Here is a 23213-nt window from a genome sequence, read left to right as displayed (position 1 = left end):
CACCCACACCCTTCACCTCAAACTGTTGAACCTTGAGAGCACAAGAGGGTGAACAAAGAATATTAAAATCTAAGCTTGTCTAACAGGAGCGAGCTTTTTCAGTCCTGGGGCCACATTCCCTTGCAGGAAAGCTTCTAGGGGCCAGAATCAAAGGGGCAGCCTATGTAGTTCAGGCACTCATCCCTTCAAGACTGGACTAATGCACTGCACTGACTGTGGGACTTCCCTTGTGCTTGATCCAGAAGCTCAGTTAGTGCAGAATGCTGCAGCACAATTGCTGACAGGAGTGAGGCCTGGGCAACATAGAATGCCTGTGCTCTGAGATCTGAACAAGTTGCCCATTTGCTAACAGGTCAAGTTCAATGTGTTACTACTAGCATATAAAGCATTTAACAATTTGGGACCAGTTTACCTACATGATCATGTTACCCCACATGAGCCAGTCAACCACTTCGATTGACGGAGTTGGCACTTCTAGAGGTGCCACATAACACCCGTGCCACATTTGTAAGAACTTGGATTGTTTAGTGTGTGCTTTGGAACTTCCTGCCTATTGATATCAGGCAGGTGTTCTTCACTGTACTCTTCGGTGCCTGCTAAGAACATTTGTGTTTATACAAGCCCACCTAGACATGCAGAATGTTGATGTGATTTTACAGTAATGTTATTGTTTTATTCTGTTAACTTTGAGGTTGTTGTTGTTGTTGTTGTTGTGTGTGTGTGTGTGTGTGTGTTTACATTTATGTAATTAATTCATTAATTATATTATGTGGCCTTTTATGTTTTTCTGTCCTCAGCTCAGGGAAGCAAGCAAAAGGCACAATCCCTGTTATTCCAGCCTGGCAAAAGCCCTGAAGCAAGATGTGGAACATGTCGGGTGAAATGGGTACCCTGGAGAAGTCTGGGGAGACTTCTGAGGGCCAGGAAAAATGGCCTGGAGGACCACATTTGCCCAACCAGCTGGAGGATCCCCCATCTCTGCTGCACGCTGAAGAGAATTTTTAAAGAGAGCTTAAGATGGTTTGAAAGGTAACAACAACAATAACTTGAGATGTATATTTTTTAGAATCCACCTTATTATTGAGACTGTAAGTTGTTTTCAACTGTTTTAATGTTGCGTTTCATTGTTGTCACTTGCCCAGGAACTTCAGGGTGAAGAACGGTTAATTATTAATAACCATAATTTATTTATCTTATTTGTTTATTACATTTACATCCCACCTTTCCTCAAGGAGCGCATAGTGGTGTATATAGGCCACCCCCATTTTAACCCTCACAACAGCCCTGTGAGGTAGGTCAGGCTGAGAGGCATTGATTGGCCCAAGGCCACCCGGTGAGCTTCATGGCTGAGTAGGGATTTTGAACGGATCTATCTCAGGTCCTGGTCTAATCACTTCACCACACTTGTTCTATATAACCCTTATAATCATAATAAAAAAGAGGGATTTGTGTGTGCACACCCCACACTTTTCACCCCTCTTCCAAAACAGGTCAGGCAGGCTGTTTCCAACCTATCTGAGCAGAAAGGGGACCTCAAGTTGCGTCGCAAGAGGCACGTGTGTGTTTTCAGAATGGAAAGCAGAGAAGCCTCTCTCAAACCACGTTCAGCATTTGTGAGGCACCTTTAAATCTGGACCAGCTGGTTTATTGTGGCAAGAGGACTCACTGGCAACAACAAGAGCCACACCCACAGCTGGTTGTCTTCCTTTGTCAGGCACACGCAGCTGACAATCCGCTTGCGCTCCACTCGTGTCCCAGCCTTGGGTTCGATGGGTGCGTGGGCCGGGTTTGCAAGCTCGGCCCACGGGTCGAAGCACATTGATTTTTCCGCAGCAAGCTCATGCAATCTCACATGACTTTGCTTGTGTGTGCGTGCATGCATGTGTGTGGAGCCAGGCACTCAAGGGCTTAAATTACTTAATCGAAAGGTGTGCCTGCTTCTCTCTCTTTTTTTAACCTAAGGCTAAGTCAATCATTTATTAAAGAGCCGTTGAGTTTGTACTTTGTGATGTGTCCAAATGAGTTCAGATGTCTTTATTTATGTCTCATTCCTGCATCTTTCTGGCACTGGGGGCAGAAAGGGGGGCTCCTACCCACCCACCACTGATCTCAGTTCTTTCCCACACCTCTCCCACCTATGAATCATTTGGAGAGACACTCCCTTCCTGATTCCTGATCCAAGCAGCTTTCAGGGACAACGGGAAGGGGATTGCTTCTAAATCTGCTTCCTGTTGCTTCCTGATTTCAGATCTTTTTGACCTGTTGGCTGTGTAATTCCTTGACTGAAAAGCAGGAGACATCCCTGTGCACACACACCTCCAAACACACACACACAAAACTTATATATATATATAATTCTACAAATTTGCCTCTTTTACCAATATGTTTTTAAGAGCAAAATGGAAATTGCTGAATGCACAATAGGGAACATTTCCTAAAAAGACGCACATGTTGGATTGGCCCAATTAGTGCAGCATCCTGTGCTCATCCTGACCAAGCAGATGATAAGCCCACAAGCAGGGTCTGAGGGCAGCAGCAACTCTCCCCTCTTGTGATTTCCAGCAACTGATTCAGAGCTGTTCTTCTATGCATGAAGGTTATACTATCACAGTAGATCTCCATATGGAGAGCCCCGCCACATTGGACCAAAGATCCATCTACTGCAGCATCCTGTTCTCACAATGGTCAACCAGATAACCCAAAGGGAAGCCCGAAAGCAGGATCTAAGCACAACACCAACTCTTCCTGCTTGAGAACATTAGAAGTGTTGGGGAAATAACTGAGGAACACCAGTTGATCCTGAAATCCCACATGTGTGGGTAACCACAACAGAAAAACAGTTTTTGGTCCTGGGTGAAGCCTCCAGAAGGGCTCCATTGAGGCTCCCAGCCTCTGTGTGTGAGAGTATGCAAATGCACGTTGGGTGTGTGTGTGCCAAACTGGGACTTTGACCTGGGTGAAATAAAACCTAGTTTCATCCCTGCTTAAAATGCTGCTTCCCTGCATCTACCCCTGTTAGACCACAACCTTAAGTAAGTTTAAATGCTTTACCTACAGTAAGCACAGGTCCCACTCATGCATAGTTCAATGCTACAGCAGAAATAACACAATATAATTATTATTGCATTTGCTGCTTCTGAATGTGGAGGCAGAGCATAGTCATTGTGATCAGTAGCAATTGATAGCCTCCTCTTCTATGAATTTGTTCAATTTGATAACAGTGATCCTGAAACCAAAGGAGGCAGCAGGGAGGAAGACTTGAAATGCTACTGGGTGCCTTTGAAGTGCATGAGACCTTGCAGACAACCCTGTCTCTTGCCTTGTTTCAAAGCCATTTCTACTATTTTGATGAGTACCTACTGTTGTCTAGATGTGTGAGTGAATGCCCAGCTTTTTGCCAGCTGGCTGCTAAAAGTAAGTGATGCAGTCTCCTAGCCAAGTCCCACACAGGCACATCTCTTGTGTGTCTGGGTCTTTCCCATTCCAGCAAGGCTGGTTGTGAAGTCCTGTGTGTGTGTGCATTTTTGGCAGTGCTGTTGTCTCCTTCCCAAATGCCCTATTGTACTTCTGCAAGATGATGTGCCCCAGTGCAAAAGGCAACCATTGAAAAGAAAGCACACCCGACAATGTGACAAACATTTGCAACCTCTGCCCGACATGGTCCTCTTTCCATAGACACTGGGGAAGGCTCAGTGATGAAGATAAACAACAGAGAATCGTGACCTTGAGCAATACTGGGCCACGAAAACCAAAGGGTCATCTCCACAGGATATTCTTCGGGGAGCAGAATTGCACTATGCTTGTCTGCAGAACAGGAAGCTACGTCATATTTGCAATGGTACATCCAGCTATGGCCTGCACTGCACTTCACCTGGCAGTGAATCTCCAACCCTATCTAGAGAGGCCACTGGGAATTGAACCTAGAACCTTTTGTCCATGCATGCAAAGCAGGAGCTTTGCCTCTGAACTATAGCCCTTCCCCATAAAAAAAATGTAAGATTCTAGACCTCATAGTTCAAAATAAAGTGATGTGGATTGATTGCAGCTGCATACCTGTGATGGTCAGAAAATGATGCTCCTCTTTCCCCCTGACATTTCAATCCCATACTGCCCTCGTTGCTGGGAATCACAAGTGGAGAGAGTGGCTCTTGCACTCAGGTCCTGCTTGTGGATTTCCCATTGGCCACTATGAGAACAGTATGCTGGATTAGATGGGCTCCTTTGGCCTAATCCAGCAGTCAGGCTCTTCTTATGTTCAAAGGCCATCCCACAGCACCACCATGACTGACTGTCTTTGCAATGTGCAGGAGGCAAAGAGTTAAAGACCTTTTGAGCAAAGGGGCGAGGCAGGTAGCCCACTTCCCCCTGAAGACACTTCTGGTTAATTACCACCTCTGATGCAAGAGCAGCAAATTATTTGAGAAAATGTTCTTGGGCTGTGCAACTTTCCTTGGTTGTTTAAAAAATGATCCTTAACTTTTCTCTTTTTTTGCAACAAAACATACATACCCCTCCCATTCCTTCCAACGCTCCAAAGATGCCCCCAAGCCACAAATCTCCATGCAGAAATTCTTGGCCTCCATTCATTTTGTTTTGAATCCTGTGGGAACCTGGCAGCATCCTCTGGCAGGTGAACCATTCCCTGTCATTTACCCAGGTGTGAGAATTTCACATCTCTGGGCAAGAAAAACCAAAGGGGTCTTTGGAGGCTGAGCCCCAGTAAAACTGGGGGTGGGGGAACATTGGTTCTGTCTCATTTTAAAGTAAAGGTAAAGGTACCCCTGCCGGTACGGGCCAGTCGTGACCGACTCTGGGGTTGCGTGCTCATCTCGCTTAAGAGGCTGAGAGCCAGTGCTGTCTGGAGACACTTCCGGGTCACGTGGCCAGCGTGACGAAGCTGCACTGGTGAGCCAGCACCAGTGCCGCACACGGAAACGCCGTTACCTTCCCGCTACAAAGCAGTACCTATTTATCTACTTGCACTTAGGGGTGCTTTTGAACTGCTAGGTGGGCAGGAGCTGGGACCGAACGACGGGAGCTCACCCCGCTGCGGGGATTCGAACCGCCGACCATACGATAGGCAAGTCCTAGGCACTGAGGTTTTACCCACAGCGCCACCTGTGTCTTTGGAGGCTGAGCCCCAGTAAAACTGGGGGTGGGGGAACATTGGTTCTGTCTCATTTTATTATTTGTTTATTTCATTGCATCTATATCACAAGGTAGTGCACATGGTTTTCTCTCCTCATTTAATCTCCGTCTAATTCCCCAATTGCGGAAAGCCCACCAGCAGGACCCAAGTACAAGAGCATAACCCCCTTGTGTCTTCCAGCAACTAGTATTCAGAAGCATTGCTGCCTCCAACTGCGGAGGCAGGGCCTAGCCATCTGGCTAGTAGTCATCCATCTCCTTCATAAATTGGTCTAATCTTCTTTTAAAGCCACATAGGTTGGTAGCCATCACTGCCCTGTTTGGGAGGGAGTTCCATTGTTTAATTCTGCACTATGTGAAGAAGTCCGCTCTTTTCTCTGTCCTGAGTCTTCCAACATTCCGCGTCATTGGATGACCACCAGTTCCAGTGTTATGAGACAGGGAGAAAAACTTCCCTCTTGCCACTCTATCCATGCCATCTATAATTTTACGAACTTTTAGCATGCCACCTATTCTCTAAATGGAAAAATCCCAAATGCTGCAATCTTTCCTACGTGGGGAGATGCTTCATCCCCTAGATCATTTTGGCTGCAGTTTTTCTGAACTTTTCCCATCTCTACAATACCCATTTTGAGGTGAGGCGACCAGAACTGTATTCCAAATTATGGTTGTCCCGTAGATTTCTATAAAGGCATTATGATATTAGCAACTTTATTTTCAATTCTATGGACTTGTGGAACTTACTTAACTTTTCTGAAACAAGGTGTGGGGGGGCATGCGTCTTTTAGGGAGCTGGACACAGTACAGTTCCTGGGGGTGCCTCCTTCCAGGTACCTCCCGCAGGGGCCAACCTCACAGCCCCAACACCTCCATCCACAGCCACCTTTGTTGCTTCTTCAGCCTCAGGCTCCTCTGCTGGTTGTGTCAACAGCCGAGAGAAAAAGTAGGACTTGTTCCCCGGGCCCTGCGGTGGGCGTGGCATAGGGATGTGGAGTGCGCCTGGCAGCAGAGCCTTGCACAGCCAGTTTGGAGGCTTGCTGCACAGCGCCACAATCCTTTTCTTTCCTGCAGCCGCTCAGCCTCGTGGATTCACCAGAGGCCTGGCCCCTGGCCAGGTGCTGCTCCTGCAGGTGGACCTGTTTCTGGGGTGCCTGTTGGAGAGAAAGAGAGAGGCTGGATGCTGCGGTTGTTTGCTGCTAAGGGACAGGTGTGGCCTCCTTTCCTCAGCAGGCAGGCAATGAGATCCTGTCAGTGCAGTCTTACCTTGGATCTCAAATGCCTTGGCTCCCGAACAAATCGGCTCCTGAACAATTGAAACCTAATAATAATCATCATAATAATTTATTATTTATACCCCGCCCATCTGGCTGGGTTTACCCAGCCACTCTGGGCAGCTTCCAACAAAATATTAAAATACAATAGTCTATCAAACATTAAAAGCTTCCCTAAACAGGGCTGCCTTCAGATGTCTTCTAAAAGTCTGGTAGTTGTTTTTCTCTTTGACATCTGGTGGGAGGGCGTTCCACAGGGCGGGTGCCACTACAGAGAAGGCCCTCTGCCTGGTTCCCTGTAACTTGGCTTCTCGCAGTGAGGGAACCGCTAGAAGGCCCTCGGCGCTGGACCTCAGTGTCCAGGCAGAATGATGGAGGTGGAGATGCTCCTTCAGGTATACTGGACCGAGGCCATTTAGGGCTTTAAACGTCAGCACCAACACTATGATTTTTCCAGTTTTCAAACCATTTTCAGAAGATGAATGTCTGGCGTGGTTTCTGTGGCTTCCGATTGGCTGCAGGAGCTTTCTGCAGCCAATCGGGAGCTGTGCTTTGGTTTCCGAATATTTTGGAAGTCAAATGGACTTCCGAAATGGATTCTGTTCAACTTCCAAGATACAACTGTATATGGCTAGGGAAGGCCCATCCTTGGCAAAGGTTGGTGGGGTTTTTTTTGGGGTGTAGCCTCTTCTTTAAAAAGAAATTGCAATTAATATAGACTTTACCATGAACATTCATAAGAAATAAAATCAGCAAAAAGCCAGAACAGATTAAAACCTACACTAGCAGTCTACATATCTGGGCCGGCTTGTCTAAACAAAGAAATTGTGTATAAGGTCCCAGGCCCAGTACCCAAATGCTTCTCCAGGTAGGGCTGGAAGTGTCTCCTATCTGAAACCCTAGAGAGCTGCTGTTGGTTGGTGTAGGTCAGTGTTTCCCAAACTTTGGTCTCCAGCTGCTTTTGGACTACAGTTCCCATCATCCCTGACCACTGGTCTTGCTAGCTGGGGATGATGGGAGTTGTAGTCCAGAAACAGCTGGAGACCCAAGTTTGGGAAATGCTGGTGTAGATAATAATGAGCCAAGTGGACCTAGCAGTTTGGTACTCAGTATAAGGCAGCTTCCTACATTTCTATTTATTCAGAATGATAAGGACTAGACTATGTTAAAGGGAAACAGCCATAGGCTAGTGGTATGCAGAGGGTCCCATGTTCAATCCCCAGGGGCATCTGCAGGTAGGACTGGGAGGACTCCCTATTTCTGCTACAGAACTACAATTCCCAGAATTCCCTGCAGAGCGATTGATTATTAAACCACCCTAGGAATCATAGGTCTGTAAGGGGAAATACGTGTTTGTGTGTGTCAGGGACCTCTTAACAACTCTCAGCACTCTGAACAAACTACCACTCCCAGGATCCTTTGGGCAAAGAACGGTTAAAAGTGGTTTTGTTGTTGTTGCTTAGTCGTTTAGTCGTGTCCGACTCTTCTTGACCCCATGGATCAGAGCACGCCAGGCACTTCTGTCTTCCACTGCCTCCCACAGTTTAGTCAAACACATGCTGGGAGCTTCGAGAACACTATCCAACCATCTTGTCGTCTGTCGTCCCCTTCTCCTTGTGCCCTCAACCTTTCCCAACATCAGGGTCTTTTCCAGGGAGTCTTCTCTTCTCATGAGGTGGCCAAAGTATTGGTGGCCAAAGTATTTAAAGTGGTATCATAGGGCTTTAAATGCTTCAGCTAACTCTTAAGTTTGTTTTTATGTGGGAGATGTTTTCAGGCCAGTCTCTTATGCATTTATGAAGTTGTTTGTTTCATCATTCCTTTCTAACTGTTGCTATAGTTTGTGCTCTGCTTTCTTTTGCATCTTGGCAAGTTGCCTGCTAAATTTATTTGAATAATAATAATAATAATAATAGCAACCTCAAAACAATTTTTAAAGAGAAAGGGATGCTTTGTGAAGAACCAAGAAACCAAGCCTTACGAGGAACAGTTGAGGGAAGTGGAAACATTTAGCCTGGAGAGGAGAAGAGAGAGAGAGATGTGATAGCCATCTTCAAATATCTGAAGAGCTGTCACATGGAAGATGGAAAAAGCTTGTTTTTGTTGCTCTGGAGGGTAGGACCCGAACCAATGGCTTCAAGTTACGAGAAAGGAGTTTAAACATTAGGAAGTACTTCCTGAGGGCAAGTGACATTCAACAGTGGAACGGACTCCCTCGGAAGGTGGCGGGCTCTCCTTCATCGGAGGTTTTTAAAGAGAGGTTGAGTGACCATCTCTCCTAGGTACTTTAGCTGCAATCCCTGCATTGTAGGGGGTTGTACTACATGACCCTTGGGGTCCCTTCCAAGCCTATAATTTTTCCTAACACTATGATTCTACCAGAAGCTTTCTGGCAATGGCTTTCCACCCTTAAGCCAGGCTCATTCATTGCTTTCTGAAGAAAACAGGACCTTTTTTGGAGCCAAGCCAAGGTTCATAAATAAATAAGGGACCAGTCCAAACAAGCCTTGTGAATAAAAAAGCACACAAAGGCTCTAGTGTACCTTGTCAGGGGCTGACTTCTATAGGAATCCAAATTCACCAGCCAACCTGTTGTTGAAAATGTCCCTGAAGTTTGTTCTGCCCCTGGAAACCAACCCTTAACACTGGGGTGAGCCGGCCTGGTGACTATTTCACGCCAATGTTCAAGGTGAATGATCCTTCCTGATCCAGAATCTTATTATTTCCAGCTTTACATCACCTTTGACTGGTTATATTTACCCTGAAGTTTAGAGTAGAGGCTTTGTAGTTTAAAAAAAAGGCAAGTGGAAGAGGGGACATGATAGAAGTTTATAAAATGTTGCATGGCATGGAGAAAGTGGACAGGGCAAAGATTTCCTACCTCTCTCATAACACTTGTGGACGTTCCATTGAAGCTGAAGGTTGGAAGATTTGGGACAGATTTTTTTATAAAAAGTTTCATAGTTAAGCTACGAAACTCTCTCACACAAGAGGCCATGATAGCCACCAACTTGGATGGCTTTAAAAGTAGATTTGACAAATTCATGGAGGAAGAGAAGGCTTTCAGGGCCTACTGTCTACACTGGCTATGTTCTGCTTCCACAGTCGGAGACAACAATGCTTCTGAATTCCAGTTGCTGGAAACCACAGGAAGGGATTCTATGAGTTTCCAGAGCCTGGCATTTTACGCCATCTGCAGAGTGTTTTATAGCACCAAAAGTTTCCCCAGTTTGCCTGCTATCAGATACTGGGTGACCACCAGCCACTCCATGACTGAAGCAAAGCTTCTTTGATAAGGAGGTTACTCACATCCTCCCTTTTTTCTGCCTGTCATCATTTTGGTTCCTGGAAGATATCTGTGTGCCCCATTTTAACTGTGCAAAGCAGATATCGAGCGAACACAGGTTGTTTTTATAATAACGAGTTGCATTAAAATCACATCTGGATGTCTTCATACGGTGGCTGCATCCACACATTTAAAACACTTTGCCTCCCACAAGGGATCCTGGGGACCATAGCTCACACGAGGAGGGCTCAGCTTTGTGCATGAAAACATAGGAACATAATAAGAGCCCTGCTGGATAAAACCAAAAGGGGGTCCACCTAGTCCAGCATCCTGTTCTCACAGTGGCCAACCAGATGCAAGCAGGACTTGAGCGCAAGAGCACTTTCCAATTGTTTTCCCCCATCTCATATGCAGATGTAGACTGTTCCTGGACATGGAGCGACTTTTACCACAATGGACCTCCATAAGAAGATCCTGCTGAATCAGTCCCAAAGCCCATCTAGTCCAGAATCCTGTTCTCACAGTGGCCAATTAGATGCCCATTATGGGAAGCCCACAAGCAGGACCTGAATTCAAAAGCAATTCTCCCCTCCTGCAGTTTCCAGCAACTCGTATTCACTGGTGGTTTCTAAACAGATTGGGTGGCCACCTGTCAGGGATCCTTTAGTTGTGTCCTAAAAAATGCAGAGGAGACTTATTTGAAAAGCCTTTCCTGCACTTAAGGGAGCCCTGATCCCTTGCGGAATCCGCTTGTCAAGTCAGGGATGAAAGAAGGCTGAAACCAAGTATAGGAGGAGTAAAGCAGCTGATAAGCCATAGATCTTTATTAAGGAAAACTTGAGCCACAGGGTCTTCACTCACAAATACTAGAGAGAACAAGAGAACCCAGAACAATAGTGGGTTTAAAGGGTTATACCTTTGGATTGGGGAGTCCCAGTGACAAGGTGACCACCCCAAAACATCAGATTGTTGTTGCTGGCATCTGTCTATCTTGAGAGAGAATGGAGTGCACCTCAGGGGTGAAACCAAACCACTGTGTTAGCAGCACCAAAGTCACCTTCCCAGGGTGCATGGAACAAGACCTCTCTCTTGGCTGTGCTGATGTGGTCCAAAGGAAAGCAGAGCAATATGTTTGGCATCAACTTGGCTGCAGGAATTGCCCAAAGGAGGCATACAAAACTCCATCCAACCGCCACAGGACTCCACTTTGTATTTGTGTAGGGTTTATTCCGTAGCTTTTTCTTCTCTAGAAGATGTCCTGCAAAGCACCAGAGGTTTAGGATCAGAGTTTTCCTTTTCTTAGATGGGCTGCCTTCCTAGGTTGACCTGACCAGCCCCCTCTGCCCCCACTTCCCTCTACAGCAGGTACAGAAACCACTTAACCATCTGATGCATTATTGGTATCATCGGCTCAATCAGCTACCCTCACCTGTTTTAGCCAGCCAGTCGAAGCCATTTCCTTGGGTGTGGCTGCTGTCACATATGGACACTTCTATGAGCCACAGTTGAGAGCTGAGTGCATGGTGGGGACCAAAAATGGACAAACTACTCCAGTAAGAGCATGACATGTACCTGACCAGAGGTACTACCCCTCCTCTAACATTCCATACACTTAGATAGGGACACAGGTGGCGCCTTGGTTTAAACCACTGAGCCTCTTGGGACTGCTGATCTGAAAGTCGGTGGTTCGAATCCCTGTGACTAGGTGAGTTCCCGTTGCCCTGTCCCAGCTCCTGCCAACCTAGCAGTTCGAAAGCTTACCGGCACCAGTAGATAAATAGGTACCGCTGCAATGGGAAGGTAAACAGTGATTCTGTGCGCTCTGGTTTCCATCAGGGTGTCCCATTGTGCCAGAAGCAGTTTAGTTATGCTGGCCACATGACCCAGAAAGCTGTCTGTGGACAAACACTGGCTCCCTCGGCCTGAAAGCGAGATGAACGCCGCAACCCCATAGTCATCTTTGACTAGACATACCCATCCAGGGGTCCTTTACCTTTTACCTACACTCAGATAAGCATCACAAAAATGGGCTGTACAGGTAAATTAGAACATGTACAGAATACAAACTTTTCCAATACATATACAAGTCTGCCACTCAGACATTTCATAGAATCAGAATTGTAGAGCATAGCTGTCAACTTACAGATTTGAAAATAAGGGACCAGCAGCCTTGAAAATAAGGGACCAGGAGCCAAAATAAGGGGCCTGCAGCCTCACTTGTTCCAGGCACTCCAGTCTTCCTGTCCTCCTGCAGTCTGGTCAAACTCATGCTGGTAGCTTCGAGAACACTGTCCAACCAACTTTGCAACCAGAGGTTCAACTGAATAGAATCTGAATCACGTGCACCACAAGGCCTATGCACTGCAAAGTTTGTAGCAGCACGTGCAACAAAATGGCGTCCAGCATTCAAAAACCTCCTCAGCTTGCATTAACTAGCCAGACACAAGGCATGCAAGCTCCACCCCCCAGTCGTTCTTAGACTTCTTATTGGGTGAGCAACACAGCCAAGCAACACAGTTGGAGCCTCCCTCCTCCCTGGCCAGCAGGGAGGGAGGGAGAGGAGCTGCTTCCTTTGAAATTTAAGGGACATCATTTAAGGGACATTTAAGGGACATCTATCAATAAGGGACAGCAGCGGGACATGATGCTGGAATAAGGGACTGTCCCTTCAAATAAGGGACACTTGACAGCTATGTTGTAGAGTTGGACCCCAAGGGTCATCTAGTCCAACCCCCTGCAATGCAGGAATCTCAGCTAAAGCATCCATGACAGATGGTCATCCAACCTCTGCTTAAAAACCTCCAAGGAAGGAGAGTCCACAACCTCCTGAAGGAGGCTGTTTGGCTATCAAACAGCTCTCACTGTTTTTTCTGGTGTTTAGTCGGAATCTCCTTTCTTGTAACTTGAAGCCATTGGTTTGAGTCCTACCGTCCAGATCAGGATAAAACAAGTTTGTTCCTTCTTTCATGTGACAGCACTTGAGATATTTGAAGATGGCTATCATATATCCTCTCAGTCTCCTCTTTTACAGGCTACACATCCCCAGCTCCTTCAACCATTCCTCATAAGGCTTGGTTTCCAGACCATTCATCATCTTGGTTACCCTCTTCTGCACAAGTTCCAGCTTGTCAACATCCTTCTCAAATTGTGGTGCCCAGAATTGGACACTGTATTCCAGGTGTGGTCTGACCAAGGCAAAATAGAGTGGTACTATTAATTCCCTGAACACTATACTTCTGTTGACACAGCCTAAAATAGCATTAGCATTTTTTGCTGCTTCATCACACTGTTGACTCACATTCAGCTAGTAGTCCACCAAGATCCCTAGACCCTTTTCACATTTACTACTGGCAAGCCAGGTGTCCTCCATCTTATATTTGTTTATCTTGTTCTTCCTGCCTAAGTACAGAACCTTACATTTTCCCTACTGAAACTCATTTTGTTAGCTTTGGGCCTAGTTCTCCAATCTGTTAAGGTCATTCTGAATTCTGGTTCTGTCTTCTGTGGCATTAATTACCCCATCCAGGTTGATGTCATCTACACATTTGATGAGCATCCCCTCAATTCCTTCAACCAATTTGAACAACAATGGGCCCAAGAAAGAACCCTGTGGCACCCCACTTGTCACCTTTTCTCAGGATCTTTAATGAGTACTATTTGGGTTTGTTCAGTCAACCATCTACAAATTCACCTAACAGTTATCTCGTTCAACCCACATTTTACCAGTTTCATCGCAAGAATATCATGGGGAACTTTGTTAAAAGCCTTACTGTGATCAAGATACACTATGTTCACAGCATTCCCCTGATCCACCAAGCTTGTAACTCCATCAGAAAAGAAAAGAAAAAAGAAAGAAATGAGATTCATCTGACATGACTTATTTTTGAGAAACCCATGCTGGGTCTTAGTAATCACAGCATCCTTTACTAAGTGCTCACATACCAACTGTTGAATTAGGGTATCTGTTCCTGGTATCAATGTCAAGCTTACCCATTGGGTCTTCTTTTTCCTCTTTTTGAAGATGGAGACAACATTTACCTGCCTCTAGTCTGCAAGGACCTCACCTATTCTTCAAGAATTCTCAAAGATCATAGGCAAAGGTTCTGAGATTACATCTGCAAGCTGTTTAATACCTTTGGAGGCAGCTCATCAGGCCCCGGAGATTTGAATTCATTTAAAGTCACTATGTGTTCACTTAATACCTCTTTTCCTATCTTGGACTCCAAGATAGGAATCTTGGACTGAATGTCTTTTGTTGGCTGCTTACCAATAGAGATAGCCGCTTGCTCCATCTACCATGTGACAGCCCTTCAGATATTTCTGTTTTGTGGCATTAGCTCCCCCTCCGAGTTTGGTGTCATCTGCAAATGTGATGAGCATCCCCTCAATTCCTTTGTTCTTCAGGTCGTTTATAAAGGTTACGGGTTGTCTTACCATTTGGATTGTCTTACCGTGCAGAAGTTGGATATAGCTTCTGCTGTAGCAGTTGACCTAGTTCTAACCCCCTTCAGTGGTAAAAACAACACTTCCCAGTAACTGGTACCTGGGACTCCAGACCAGAACTTCCTTGGGGTACATTGCAGGGCAGGACTTGTCACGTGACTCAGCAAAACACAGGTCACGGGTTGGCAGAAGTTAAAATCTCCAAGTCCCATTTCCCTGCAGTGGGCCCCGTTTCCCTGCAGTGTCTGCCATCCCAAATAATAATGTCGTAAACCCAGTTCTCCACAGGAGAGGAATGGGTTGAGTTAGGTCGGGATAGGAAAATCAACAAACGATACTAAGGAAATAAGAATAAGATATATTTTTAGCAAGTCTCTCAGATCTAGTGTATGGAGCTTTCAAGCAATCCCTTTAAAGGTAAGCATTGATAAGGATGCCTGTCTATTTCTACGGTGCAGATGGGGTCATTAATGGAGAGAGAGACAGTTGGGAACTGGAGTAGAAGGGTGATGGAAACTCCTTCAAATTGTCAATATTCATTAAAGTCTGCCAGTAGCCTCTCGGGCAGTGGTCCTCTTCGAGGTTGCTGATTCCTGGTGGTGCTATGACTCTGTGGCCAGGCTTCCTCAGAGGCGTGGTTGTTTTTTAACCAGAGAGGGCAGTTTCTCTTTATGTGCCCAATCTCCGCACAGTGGAAGCATCCTTTCCACTGAATTATAATTCCACTGCTGCTCATTGTGCAAGTCCTGAACAGTTAAAATATTTGCATCTCAGGTTTTGTCCGGTTGATAGTCGGGTTGAACTAGGGTTTCTCCAGATGCGGTCAGGATGCCCACCCCCCACCCTGTCCTCTGCATCGTACAGCAGAGCATTTAGGAGTGTATGTGCCCTGAAGGATTGTGGAAAAGATAGCCAGAGCAACTTCCCTACAGTTCTGTTATTCTAAGCTGAGAAGCAGGACTTGAGCACAGCAACAGCAGCAACAACAACAACAACTGGCTTTCAGATGTATTTACTACCTCTGAGAGTGGGGTCAGCTTCACTGATGACATGAAAGTCCTAAAATCTGGTGCAGAAGGAGGAGTGGTGGGGGAGAGAGAAGGGAAACACAGCAAGCCCCCTCGCCTCCATCATCCTCTTGTTGCTATTAAAATGTCACTCATGCTTGTACATCTGTGAGCTGCCTGCCCTGTCCCGGTATTTTCTCACGCTCAGCTGTTGGCAGCCAGTGGAGGCAGGAGTGTTGGGGCTTGCCCCGCCGCCCCACCCTGACTCTCTCTATCTGGCTCATCAAGGCCCAGGAGAGCTGCAAGTTGAGGCAGGGCCTCTGGCACGGGCCCCAAACTGCCTGCTCTCCAGCAGCCTCCTTGCAACATGGGCCAGGGGAGCGCTAGAGGGTGGGGGTGGGGACTCGCACACAGGGGAGCCCCTGCTCTGTTTTCCGTGGCAGCCTGATGATTTCCCCATTGCGGGTGAATTTGCTAACCCTTCCCAAAGTAATGTTTATTCTTGCAGGCCTGTTCTGGTGGCAGTGCTCCAAGGGACACAGGAAACGGCCTTGTACTGGGTCCATCCAGCTCAGTGTTGTCTGCACTGGCTGGCAGCAGCTCTTGAGGTTTCAGGCAGGCGCATCTTTGACTCTACCAAGGGTTGAAACTGGGACCTTCCGTGTGCTAAGCATGTTACCCAGTGAGCTTCATGGTCGAGTTGTGGGGGGCGGGATCTGAATCCTTTTAGTCCCCACAACAACCCTGTGAGGTAGATTCGGCAACAACCAGCACAAGTCACGCCCAGTGAGCTTCATGGCTGAGTGGGGATTTGAACCTTGGTCTCCCTGGTGCTAGTCTAATATTCTAACAACCACACCAGACAGTCTTTTTGCAGGGCTTCCTGAAGTATTAATTTGTATTGCCTGGAGGCAACTCCTTGTGTAGAGTCCTGTCGTTATTCAGCTCATCATCAAGGGTGATACATGGCAGCACCGTCATGTGCCAGGCCTCTTAATGAACATGCAGAGGATCAGGGCAAGTGGGTGCCACACCCAGTGCTTCATCAGCCAACCTACTTGGAAAGAAACAACCTTCCTTGCCACAACAAACAAAACAGCAGTTTAAAAAAATAAAATCACAAAGCTCTCCTTGCCAGGCCATCCCTTCAAACTGTAGGCTGTGGCGAGCCAACTGATTTAAAGGAGGGAAAGGAGGTCCCCATTGCTTAGTGCTGGGTTTCAAAGCCAAACAGCCAGCGGCCTTCCTGGCTTCACCCAAAGGGACCATAGAATCATAAAATCATAGAAGGGACCCCAGGGGTCATCTAGTCCAACCCCCTGCCATGCTGGAATCCCTGCTAAATAAGCCCTGACAGAAGGCCATCCAACCTCTGCTTAGAAGCCTCCAGTGAAGGAGAGTCCACCACCTCCCAAGGGAGTCTGTTTCACTCTCAAACAGCTCTTGTCCTCAGAAAGTTCTTCCCCACTTCAACGCAGCAGAAGGTGAAAAAAAGATTTCCGAGTGCTGCTTCCACTCTCCAGGGATTCAGTGGCTCAGAGCATCAGGTAAACCTTGCTTTATAAAGCAGCTCATGTCAGATCCAAATGAAGGCTCACATGTTTATATGGTGAATCTGTCAATTTCAGCTTCTTGGTTTTTCCAATCTCCTCTGTCCTCTGCCCCCCCCCTTAAAAGGGTTCTCATGAAAATTCATCTGCATTTTGCGTGAATTTCTCCTACTATATTTTTTAGAATATGTTATATTACCTAGCGTACACGCATGTGCAAAAGGAACAACCCACATTCACCTAACGAACATTATTCTATGTCACTTGACTAAGATAAACATTTATATGCACATTATACAAATTTCTGTGCGCATTACTTGGCTGCAGAACTGCTTTGAGCTGGTTGTTGCATTTGGGTCCTGCTTGTAGGCTTCCCATAATGGGCATCTGATTGGCCACTGTGAGGACAGGAGGCTGGACTAGATGGGCCTTTGACCCAATCTAGCAGGGCTCTCCATAGAGACTGTCATAGTAGAACCTCCATACCCAGGGGCATTCTACCTCTGAATACCAGTTGCTGAGAGAGGAGAATGCTGTTGCACTCAAGTCCTGCTTGTGGGCTTTCTCCACTTGGTGCACCTGGCTGACCGCAGGCCAGGATGCTGAACTAGATGGGTCACTGACCTGATCCATCAGGGATCTGCTGGAGGTCTGCTGAGATAGCAGAACTTCCATGCCTCTGAATACCAGATGATGTGGAATAACAATCGGAAAGTTGCTGTTGCTTGTGGGCTTCCCATAATGGGCATCAAGTTGGCTATTGTGTGGACAGGATAATGCACTAGATGGGTCACTGGCCTGATCCAGCAGGCTCTTCTCATGTTAATTCTGGCAGCAGCAACGAAACTTTCTCCCCAAAATAAAGTAGAGATAACACTGGGCAATATGCCTCCTGCTTAAGGATCAGCAATGGAAGGAGCCTACGTGCCCGCGTGTGTCCTATGTTTGTGTGCGTATGTGTGTACACGGAGTGTCAACACCTATTACCGGCACGTGGCCTCTGGAGGGCTGACTAAGGATGAATGTGGCCCTTGGGCCAGAAACAGTGCGCCACCTGCCTCCATTCTGGTTCCCTAGCAGCTCTGACAAGCTCCTACATGCATTTCTCTCTGGTTTCTCTCTGTCCGGCCCCACCAGGAATTTGGGAAGCAGGAAGCCAGTCTAAAAAGGATTGTTTGGATGGCAAGAACTCAAAACATCCCTCAGCACCCCTGACCTTCATTGTCTTCCAGCGAAGACAGCCCTGGTCACTGGGAGAGCTCGATAAGGACTGTCAACAGCAGTGCCTGCACCGGGAGCAGGTCACGTCTCTGAAGGGTTGGCCACCTCCCCCTGCACGGCAGAGTCCAATACCAGGAGTTATTTTGTGCTGCCCGGAGCAGCCATAACAAGGCCAACCCCCTGCCCTATCGTGCCACCTCCCAGATTCTTCTTCCACATACTAGCTCATCCAACACATGGATGTTGTTTCTGGCGAGGCTGAAAGGCCAGGTCAACTGGGGGCAGGTTTTGCAGCTGCTCTTTCCTTTATAAACTGGAGTATCATGTAAAGTCCTTCTTAGCCTGATTCTTGGCATGTGAGGCTGGCTCTGACCATACTGTTGACACCACCCCGTCTCTGAGCAGCGAGAGGCTCCAGGGGTCCCAGGTGCTTACTTGGGTTTGGTTTCCTTGGAACAAAGGTCAGTGGAGACTCTGGTGTCTTCAGGATAGATGTTTACACACATATCCAAAGTGAGCATGGGATGGAGAGGCTCACACGCCGTCCTCCCAGAAATATAATCCCAATTCTAACACCAATGTTGCATGCCACCCCACTCACCGAGCAGTGAGAAATTCCAGGGGTTCCAGGGGCTTATACAGGGTTTGGTTTCCTCGGAATGAAGGTCAGCGAAGACTGTGGTGTCTTTAGGATATGCTGTTTTAGTTACCCACCCACCTACCCACCCCAAGCATAAGATGGAGGTGCTTGAGCATTACTGCCCACTAGCAAGATCTGAGTGCAACAGAAACTCTCCCCACTTGTGATTCCCAGCAACTGGTATTCAAAAGCATTTAGCGCCTCCGACAGGAGGGCAGAGCCAAGCCATCTTGCTCTTTGTTTTGGTGATGGATTTCTTCTTTGGGGGAAATGCATAGGTGCTTCCTAACCAAAGAAAACAGAAACCTGTTCTGCAGGGGAAGGAAACTTTTGCAAAATTGGGAAACTGATTTGGGGCACTCAGTCCTAGTGCAGGCAACTTTATTGTTCATGCATGCTTTCATCACTGTGTTGCATTGCATTGCATTTATATCCCACCTTTTTCTCCAAGGAGGTTACACTGGCATACAAGGTTCTCCCCTCCTTGTTTTTACCCTCACAACAACCCTGTAAAGTAGATTAGGCTGAAAGGCAGCGACTGGCCCAAGACTGCAGCCAGTGAGCTTTATGACCAAGGCGGGGAGATTCGAACTCTGGCTTCTCCCAGGTCATAGTCCGCACTTAATCTTCACAACAACCATTTGGGGTGGGTTAGGTTGAGAGTGACTGGCCTATGAACTTCATGGCTGAGTAGGGATTTGAACTGTTACGGAAAAATCTGGGTGCGGGGTTACTCTGCCACCCAGCTCATCGGACTAAGTCCGTGGGTCCCTGCGGAAGAAAATGAGCTCAGCCGGACGCAGGAGCAAACTGCAGAAGATCCAAGTTTATTGCGCAACAGGTTCAAGGCGAGATTGAACCCAGAGAAAGGGGTGACATGAACTTTTGAAATTTCCCTCCATATCCCAGAATACAGTGCATGAAACGTCACGAATACATTATGGGAAGGTTGGGTTTCACAAGTTACATCATGAATATACTTTACACGTCATGAATACATTATGAAAAGGTGGGATTACATTAATTAGCATTTTCGGATGAGGGAGGGGGGATATGCAGAGCGGGAAATATACATAGATACACATTTATTGAGTACCGGTGGTGGCAAGACAATGGGTCAGAGATAAGCATCGTCTGCCACCTAATATTGCCTAGAGGGAAGGTTTGGCGAATTAAGAAGTTCTTGCGTACGTGACCTGCCGCTTCGGGGATTATGGAAGTAGGGATAGCATCATGGAGTCCACGGGGAACTGAGTTGAATGACACTGAGAGCGAAGAAATCGGAGTTACGGTTGATTTTATATCAATTTCTAAAGATTTCAATGATTTCAAACCAATTCTGTACTATAGGGCAAAAGCAGAAACAGAATGGATACATTGTAACAGGAGGTCCTTGGCTAAAGCGGGGCCATAGGAATAAGCGGGGCCTCGGATGTTCTTAGAAGGAAGGGGGAAAGGAGCCCCCCCCTTCCATTCCGTAACAGTCCCCCATTCGGAGATAGATTTGCATTAAAGTTCTGTAAGAACTTGCAAATCTTTTCTCCGCACCCTAAATCTCGGTGAATGGGATGTGTGGCTTTATGGAAATCTGAAAGGGACTTGCATGCCATGCCTCTTACGGTCATTTGCAAGTATAGCAGTGCAGGTAGCTGCATATAGGGTATTATATAAAGAACACCTCTTGTATTTTGTTGCTAAATTACTTGTGGCATTCTCAATAGTGTTTTATGCTTTACACCTAGCAGGAAGGTCTAATTGACTGAAAAATGCAGTTGGTGTTTTGTCTTCCGCCATTTTTGTGTATTTCTCAGGTGTCAAGCTAGCTCTTCTGTGGTCTCACACTGACATAGTGCTACAGCAACACATCCTGTCTGTTGAATCCCCTCGGGGCTTTCATTTAACCATGTTGCCTGGCATTCACCATAGCTGGCACAGGTTGGACATCTCGTGAGGGAGATGCCTTGGCCTTGGCCTTCCTATGGGATTCTATTATAGGCTGTGGTTTTGCACGCATGGGGGTTGCTCACTTGCACTTAAAGGACCAAAAGGCTAATTGCAGCCTGGATACACGTGCCCAATTCAAACTGAGTCCAATTTGAATTTATCTTGCCCCATGGTTCTCAACTCTTCAAACCAATCTGTTAAAAGAAAACCATTCTTAACAAGGGCAGTTGTCCAAATAAGTCAATTTAAGTCTATAAGAAATCATTCCTGCTAAACCAAAGCATATGCACCTTCATGTACCTGGTGTTTTATGGATCCAGAAGCTTGTCCTTGGCAAAACGAGGTTTAACACATTTTAAAATGGATAGGGAAAGTTGGCAGGGTGCCAGGTGGAACAATTAAATGTGGTTATAAGTTGATCTAAACATTGGACTACACAATAGTGTGAGCTATTAGAAAGTATAAAATGCATGAGAATTCTCCATTGGTGTGTAAGCAATAAGACATTAAACATAAAAACAATTACACACAAAAATTGCCCCCCTTTGTGGAAATCACACTGTCAGACACATTTCAACATTCTTACATAATAACACATAATACAAAACAAAATAATTAAATATCTGTTGCATATCTTGACACAATTGTGATCTTTTACGCATGTATCTTTTGAATCCTGGAGCAGAGGCTTGAGGTTCAAAAGTGGGAAAATGTCCTTGCAATTCAACTCCTCCCCCCTTTGTCAGGTCCCCCCCCGTCAGTCTATAGCCTTTGAAAGAGATAACTGTGGCCACTTTGAAAACTCTGGTGTTGCAGGTCTTGTGAGTTGAGGGGTTGTTGCTGCTTTTCATCATTGCACATCTGTAGAAGTGATATCCTGTAAGGGGGCAGGGTTTTGGGGAGACTTAAACACAGTTAGACGAGAAAGGGGCAAAAGGCAAAAAGGATGTCCTCCAGTTTCCATGGGAAGCTGCAAATAATAACAATCTTAGTGGATTAAACATTTTATTCATTATCACATTTCCATGTAATTACTGTTATTATCTGCTAAGTTTGTTTGCTTTCCTTCACTTAATTTTTGTTGTTGTTGTTCTTTTCATATTATAAAATAAAAAATTACTCCACATGTATAGAAAGAGAACTGAAAAAATACAAAGGTTAAAAAATAAAAAGAAAGCAAAAAATTAGATTACTAGTTAGATGAAAATGGACTTGACACAAAGACATCAGATTCAGAAAATAACTATTATTAAATAGTACAAAGTTATTATCAAAACCACACATATTACTACTGGACTGAAAAAAAATATGGGAAAACAATGGGAAAAACTTAAAATTCACCATGTGCTATCCAATAAAAGAACTTCATGAGACTGACTTTCAACATGTGATGAACATGTCCCCAAAGTAAAACACACACACACAAATGACCTATGAGGAACCAAAATAAATAAATGCTAAGACACACAATTAATAAGCAACCTGAAGTACCCTGAAGTAATCTGTTTTGGCATTCTAACATCCCAAATGAAAATAAAAGTGTTTCTTGATGTGACATCAGCTGTAATGTTAATAGCGGAATACTGGGAAATGAGTTAATACCAATAAAAAAATGAATGGCAATTTTAAAGTTGTGCAGGTACCTTGCACTAGCCAAAATGACAGAATTAGTAAGAAATGCTCAAACAATGTTTGGTTGTGCTTCGATTAACTTCATAGACATCATGGAGAAACTGATTAAATAAATGAAAACAGATTATTTGTAACTTAAAGTGTCAAAGCCACAAAGAGATGGATGGAAATCAACTAATATAGCAGGGATTCAGACTTGTTTTGCTGAACAGAAAGAAAGTGACTGTTTGGCTTTAAGGGAAGAAAGACAAAAGAAAAACAAATGCAATTACTTTTTATAGAGTATTTAAATCACTGTTTGCATCCCCTCATTATCATTTGTGCTGTGGGAGAAAAGAAAGGACACTCTGTTGAAAGGGAAAATTATTTCATGTGAGAGGTCTGTCAGGAAATGCTGTTCCTAAAATGCATAGGCATACACACACACACACAGTTATAAAATCTACTCAAGAGAGGAACTCACAGTGGGAGTGCTTTGATATTTACCTGTGAAAAGAATTTGGCATGTCCAGTACTTAACTCTTTTGTATTAAGTAGCCCCTGGAGCAAAACACATTAAGGGTGATTTCCCTCAATGGCTCCCAAGTTTTACATAGGGAAATTTGGAAAGGTTTCTCCCTGCAGCACACTGCTCTCCAATCTTCTCTCTCCCCCCTCCAATCTCTCTCTCTCTCTTTTTTTTTTTTTTTTAAGCTGATCTAGCCTCTGTGCATGTGCAGAGTTCATGTCTCAGCAAACCTTTTATACCATTGAAAATGTTGCATCTTTTGGCTCAATTAGAATAAGGAAGGGAAAGGTAAGGAGTAGATTTTAAAAATAGGGTTAGCTTTTAAAACAACAAAAAAGAGAAACTCAGCAATTTAAGAATTCACCAAAGCTAGCAATTTCAGCCCAAGCTTCCTTTATGTACAGGAAAGGGCTATCATTATTGGTCATTTTATCTGGTCATTCGCGGAACAATCAACCGCTCTCTTATTTATGAGTAAAAATGGCCAGTCAGAATTCATAGGATCTTTTTTTTTTTTTTTTTAACATTCTCAGCCATTCCAGCCTTACCATTTGCAGACAAAA

The 23213-nt window shown here is 45.6% G+C and overlaps 1 long non-coding RNA gene across 1 annotated transcript in view; it reads left to right on the top strand.

Annotated features, from left to right (window-relative positions):
* LOC308578508 overlaps positions 1–23213 on the top strand; it is a 40405-nt gene that overhangs the window by 12051 nt on the left and 5141 nt on the right. Inside the window, exon 2 of the long non-coding RNA XR_014003967.1 lies at positions 798–1029. This is a non-coding gene — a long non-coding RNA (uncharacterized lncRNA). The remainder of the gene's footprint in view (positions 1–797; positions 1030–23213) is intronic.

The sequence above is a fragment of the Podarcis bocagei genome (assembly GCF_964188305.1).
Source record: "Podarcis bocagei genome assembly, chromosome: Z".
Lineage (NCBI taxonomy): Eukaryota > Metazoa > Chordata > Lepidosauria > Squamata > Lacertidae > Podarcis > Podarcis bocagei.
Note: the sequence above shows the minus strand (reverse complement) of the source record. Positions and strands in the feature narration are given on the sequence as shown.